The sequence below is a fragment of the Herpailurus yagouaroundi genome, unplaced genomic scaffold (assembly GCF_014898765.1).
Source record: "Herpailurus yagouaroundi ecotype Mexico unplaced genomic scaffold, PumYag 426, whole genome shotgun sequence".
Taxonomy (NCBI): Eukaryota; Metazoa; Chordata; class Mammalia; order Carnivora; family Felidae; genus Herpailurus; species Herpailurus yagouaroundi.
The window spans coordinates 436,853-443,106 of NW_024412643.1; the positions used below are offsets into that span (position 1 = coordinate 436,853).

General features: G+C 50.1%; 1 long non-coding RNA gene across 3 annotated transcripts; it reads right to left on the minus strand.

Moving 5' to 3' along the window:
- Positions 1-893: 893 nt before the first annotated feature.
- Positions 894-5,915, minus strand: LOC121022551 (uncharacterized). 3 transcript variants are annotated; one of them, XR_005786997.1, is made up of 3 exons: positions 5,638-5,915; positions 5,072-5,162; positions 894-3,248 (listed from the first exon to the last, which is right to left on the minus strand). It is a non-coding gene; the product is annotated as an uncharacterized LOC121022551 (long non-coding RNA). The 3 variants fall into 3 exon arrangements; XR_005786996.1 differs by lacking the exon at positions 5,072-5,162; XR_005786995.1 differs by lacking the exon at positions 5,638-5,915 and having other exon boundaries at positions 5,072-5,289.
- Positions 5,916-6,254: the final 339 nt, after the last annotated feature.

A 6,254-nucleotide genomic window follows, 5' to 3' on the forward strand; every position in this document is an offset into this window, starting at 1 on the left:
TTTTGTTCACAGCAAGTCTCCCCCAGTTGGGGTGCATGGGCCCCCTAGTGGGAAGGAACTAACCAGCTGTGCCCCCACTGCAGCACCCTCAGGCCTCCAGTGGAGGCTTCATGGTGTGAGGACCTAGGGTTTGCTCACCATGTGGCCAGAGCAGGGCCTGTCACCAGGTAGGCACCCATAAATGCTCCATGAAGGATACAGTCTGCCATGGGGCCTGGGGTAGAGTACTAAGAGCTCTACTGCAGACTCTTAAGTCCTAAAGGAACCCTGGAATGGGGTCGGTGAAAAGTCTTTCAAATTGGCTGTTCTTAACAACTGTTCTAGCAGCTGTTTAGAACCAGGTAAAAATTCTATAGATACCTAGAGGGCCTCACCTGGAAAGACAGTGGGTTTCCTACTCCACCCATGGCAGTGCAGCAGCCTCAGTCTGAGTGTGCTGGTGGCAAGGAGAGGAGTAAATGGGAAAGTTAAAAAGGAGAAAGAAGGTGAGGGTAGGCAACCATGAGTAGGAGGGAGAGGGAGAGAGCAAGGGAGGGAAAGAAAGGGACAGAGAAAAGGCAGAGTGAAGGAGGGAGAGAAGGAGGAGAGCAAGAGGGAGGAAGGAAGGTAGAGAGGGAGAGATTGGTTCAATTCTAGCTGCTACTAATCTCAAGTGCTGAGACTCAATTATAGCACTGAAGATCATTGGGGGACGCAGTGGTCATGGAAGAGCTGGTGTGGGGTTTGGAACTTTGGTAGCTTGGATTTGAATTCAAATTATAACAGAGAAAGAGCTCCCTATGCAAGTGTGTGTGGTGCTGCCTTTTGGGCTTGGTGGCTTCCCCTTTCTGCCTGAGGAGCAGGAGGGTGAGGTAGTGTCATGAGCACACTAATAAGGCACACACAGAGAACTGTGTCTTTCCACAATGTCAGCTTTATTCGATCATAAAGCAAAGTTAATCACAATTATAAAGCACTTTCAGGGTTCCAAATTCAGTTTCACCACGTGATTAAACTTGGCTTCTTACCCAGCACACAGAGCAGAACATAAGACAAACCACACAACAAACAAGGTAATAGAAGTCGTAGAAGTCAGTCTGTCGGCACGCAGTCCTTCTGGCCTTGGTCCGGTCCAGGACAGCTCGTGGCACTTACTGCTTATTATGTTCAAGCAGTGAAGGATCTCAGTTCTGTTTGAGGATCAATTGGGCAGAGCCTTTGGAGGCAGCTGCCTTTTAGAAGTGGTCCAACATAGAGAGGTCATGTCTGAAGAGTTTGACAGTTTGCTGCAAAAATCCACCCCTTTTTAAAGGGATTTAATTGGTCTTGGCCCCCTCCTGTTTCTAAGTATTGTCAGTTCTGAGGTGTCAGCTGATGCTAGTCCTGGCAGTACCTCCCAGCTGCATTATTTTTAACTGCTTGCTTTATTGCTTGACCCAGGCCCCTGCTTGAATGAGCTCTCTACAGGTGGAATGAGGCACAGCTTTCAGGGGCACCCATGGCCTGGAGTCAGCAGCCACCCCAGGCCCCTTCCCTTTTCTGACTTCTCACTTCTGGGCCATTCCCAGGTCGGGGGGAGGGCAGAAACCCTCCCTGTAGGGGCCTCAAGGGGTCTTTTGGTCCTTGCCTTTTGAGGTGGTTGCAAAGAACAAGGACTCCTGCTGGTCTCTAATTCCCTGGCCAGGCTCTGTGTGATTATCCAAGACCCTGGGCTGAGGTGACCCAAAATAGGCAACCTCCTGTCACTGTTCATCTCTGACCCAAAAATCCACGGGTGGCCTGTGGCAGGTGTAGGCTTCCACACCCAGCCCAAATATATTTTAGAATTGAAGTTGAGCAAAAGTAGTGTGGAAAGGAATAAATAAAATTATCTCTATTTGTGGAAGGCATCCTCCTATCTAGAGAAAAATCCCAAGTACTTCACAAACAAAAATACTAGAGTCAATAAACTAATTCTGTAAAGTTGCAGAGGACAAGATAGACAAAATTCAGTTGTGTTTCTCTACACTAACAAAGACCAATCTGAAAAGGAAATTAAGAAAACAACTGCACTTATAATAGCACTCAAAACAATAAAATATCTAGAAATGAACTGATTCAAGGAGGCAAAGACCTTTACAGTGAAAACTATAGAACACTGCTGTAAGAGATTAGAGAAAACTAAAGAAACAGTAAGACATCCTGTGTTTATGGATTAGATTTTACAGAGTGAGGGGGGCAATACTAACCAAAGGGGTCTGCAGATTCAAAACAAGTCCTATGAAATGTTCTTTTTCTGCATTTTCTGTTGCTGTCAACCCCTTGCAGTACATTTCTCTTCAGGCATTGTGGTTTTCATCACTTAACAGGAGATTGGGTCTTTTTCACATTTTCCATTTACCTGTTGAACATTCTGAACTGATGGAATGCAGTTATAAGAAACACCTTAATGTCTTTCTCTGGTGATTCTCCCATCTGTGTCAGCTTTGGGTCATTTTCAGATGACTGAACTGTCTCCTCATTAAGGGTCATTTCTCCTGCTGCTTTGCATACCTCAAAATCTTGGATGGAATGGCCAGTGTGAATATTACCTTGTTTGGTTGCTGGATATTTTTTTGTGTTTTCTTTAATTTTGAGCTTTGCTCAGGGATGCATTTATTTACTTGGAAAGTTTGATATTTCTGGTGTTGCTTTAATGATTTGTTCAGTGGTCCTGAGCAGTGCTCAGCAGAGGGCTAATTAGGAGTTCCCAACATTGTGGCAAGACCTCCCTGAGTTCTGCCTGGTGAGTTAGGAGGGTTACTTTTTTCAGTCTATCTGTTGGCAACAGGCTGTATTTCCAGTGCTGAGGTACAGGCTCTGTTCCCTCTAACCCTTTCACAAGATTGCCCCCTGACTTGCTGGAGTTGCCTCCCATGGAGGCACAGAGCAGGATTGTGCTGCATACTTAGGGCCCCCCAACAGCTCTTGCTAATTGATTTTCCACAGCTCTGCCCTCCCCATCACATTGTCCTGTGGACTCTCAGCTCAGTGTCCTCAACTCCACATAGTCCACTGGCCTCTTCAGTTTCCCCTCCCTGCACCTTGCTTGGAAACTGTCTTGAGGCAGCACATATGTTGTGTCGGGCTTGGCTCACCTGTGTGTTTCCAAGTGTGGAATTGCTGTCCTCTTTTGCCTGATGCCCAGTATCTTGGAAATCTGCATTTTGTATATCTTGTGTGGTTTTGTTGAATTGTTTCAGACAAGAGAGTAAATCCAGTTCCTGTGAGTCCATAATGGTGTGGCTCCCCTAAGTGAAAACCAAAGTTGGAAAACATCAATGTAAATTCTCAATAGAGACTTTTACAGAGTGAAAGCCAGAGCCCCAGTGAAAACAAAGCCAGAAAACCCTTAAAACATATATTTACAAATCAAGGCAGCATTGTAAGGACAGGTTTTGCTTAAGCCCTAGAGCAAGCACAGGGCCCACCACATTCTGTCCCAGAGCTGATGGTGAAAACTCATCCTGTGTGTGCGTGGCCATGCCTCTTTAGAGGTGTGTCAATCTCATTGAGTCGTATTCTCCTGAAAGTCTTTTAAGGAAGGCCCAACACGAATGCAGTGGCCTGATAGGAAGTCCGGGTTTTGTCTTGAGATTTTTGGGGGGATTGTTGTACAGGTAACACCCAACCCCAACTAACTTCTCTTCCCTGGGAAGAGGAGGGCACACAACAACTTCACCAAAGTTACACTGTCTTTCCTCTTAAAGGTGGATCTGTTTTCTTTGCTGTCAAAAAATAATAAAGCACAAAACAAATTCAACAACTTTACAGCACAAAATTTGATCTCCAACTCTTTGACAACTAAAGAACAGCACAAACCCAGCACACTTCTGTCACAAAACACACAGCCAAGTGAGGAAATAACTAGCACAACAAAACGCAAGGGAGAAGCCCAGCCCTGGAAAAACTAACTACTACTTTCGGTCTTAATATTTTTCCTGACTGCCTAGCATAACCTTAATTTCCTCCCACCACCATAGCTTCACATGCCTGACACTGTGCACACACGGTCACTTGCATCCCCGCACCCCAAAACCCACTCCTGTCTCAACCATCCTTACCCCACACACACACGTCTTCCTAAAACAATCCATGCAACAGCTCTGGGACTTCCACTGCCCCGCCCAGAACCGCCTGATTTACATAAGGCCAGGCCCCTATCAGGACTCAACAGGCCTCTCCTCCTCCTCCCCCCCCCCCCCCCCCCCCCCGGGGGCGGGTTTTTTTTTTCCCCCCCCAAAACTAGCGCGGGATGATTCCGCGTGGAATTGGGAAGATCTCCAGGCCATTTCCAAAGCAGCGTCGTCGACTGCGCCAGGAGGAAAATGAGGCCCGACCTATGCGTGACCCACACTCTAGATGGGCCCTTGAGCGTGGAGACAAAGCCTGACCAGCAACCTCCCATGCGTCCTGCACTCAGCACTCCGGGGAGACCACTGCACTGTGGGGATTCGGCGCCTGGAGCCCCCTGGGACCTAACCCTAACCCTGGCCAGGGCTCTGGCCCTAAGGGGGCCCACCATGGATGTCCGAAAGAAAGAACGGATGGGGGCCAATGATCAAGGAAGATCTCCCCGTGGAAGCCACATTTTTACCATGACATTTCCACCCCGGGATGGAGCTGTAGGAGGGGATCCTGAGACGTGCTTCAGCCTGCCCACCCGCCAAACGTTTGGCTCCTTTCTTTCAAACCTACAACTGACTCGCACTTGCGCATGGGCCAGCCAACCAGCTAGCGCCCCCCTCCCCAGAAATAAATACGCAAAAACGCAAAATCTCCTTTACCAAGACCAGGGAAAAACTAACTCGAATCATTTAAATACACTCCAAATTCCATCAGGAACGTTACTGTAAGTTATCTTGCACATAAACCACAAGAAAAACTAAGAATGAACCACAAACTACAAATAAAAAAGGAACAAGTAAACGAAATATACAAAATAAGGGCCATTTTGGTGATTATTCACAAGTATCTCTGAGATGCTGGGGCAAAACTCTTAAACTAAAAGGACAAGCAAAACAAAGATACAGCAAAACACCAAAAGGCGTTTGATGTTTTAAACACCAGTTACCTCGAGAGAGCACAAGAACAGCCGAACTGCGCATACTTGAGGAAAATCACAGAGGGTCAGTAGGTCCTCGGCGGAACACACATGCCTCACTCTGGAAACATGTACGTTCCCGACCATGATCTCTCTCGCCAGATTAGCGTGACTTGCTTTCACGCCGCCCCAATGCAGCCTCACACTGTACACACACGGTCACTTGCCTCCCCGCACCCCAGAACCCTCTGCACCCACTCCTGTCTCAACCATCCTAACCCGACACACACGTCTTCTTCAGTCAATCCAAGCAACAGCTCTGGAATTTCCACAGCCCGTGGAATTCTACCGCAGAGAACCGCGCCCACCGCTGCCCCATTTCATAAGGTCTCCCCGGTTCATGCAGCAAACGGCCTCCTCTCACTCACCCCCGCCCCGCCACCCGCCCCCCACACCCGGTCTCCCTGCCCCCAGCTCCCCTCCCACCTCGGATTTCAGGTCTGATGCTTCTCCTCCTCTTCCCGCCTCCCCCCTCCGCTTCCTTCCTCTCCTTGCGGGTCTCCTCCGTCTTCTCCCCTCCACACTGATTTGCTTACCGCTCGTCTTCCCTCTCCCTCCGCCCGTCGGGGCGCCCACGCGGCGGTCAACACCGGGCCGGCTGCGCCCGCCTGAGAGTGACACGCAGGAGGACGTCCCCCAGCCGGAGAAGCGCCCACACATCTCTGTGTCTCTCTCTGCTCAGAGCCTGGTTTCAAGGAGACACAGTGCGATGGCTCCACCTGAGGGGCTCAGCCCCCAAGCCAGTCCCCCCACCCCCCGGGCCTGGACACCCGCGCTGGGGGACCGAAAGTCAGGAAGCTCTGCGCGCTCGAACCCACACCTGCCCGCTGGATCCCGCCGGCTGAGAACAGCCGCGTGCCTGCTTCTGCACAGGGGAGTTCGCAGGCGCGTCCGCGGCGCCCCCTCGTGGCCACCTTGGAGGAGGCGCACCAGGATCCCCGGGTTGAGGCGAGGGCCTGTCCCACGGAAACCTTCCTTCTGCTCTCTTAGACCCTCCTCCCCCCGCCCCCAGAGTTCACAGCAGGGGTTAGCCAGGTCTCAGGCGCCCCACTCTGCCTCCGCCTTCCCTTCCTCCATCACTGCGCGCTACCCCTTGGAGGAGATATCCGCCAGCAAAGTCCGGAGAAAGCCAGGTCTGGTAAAACAAAGCAGC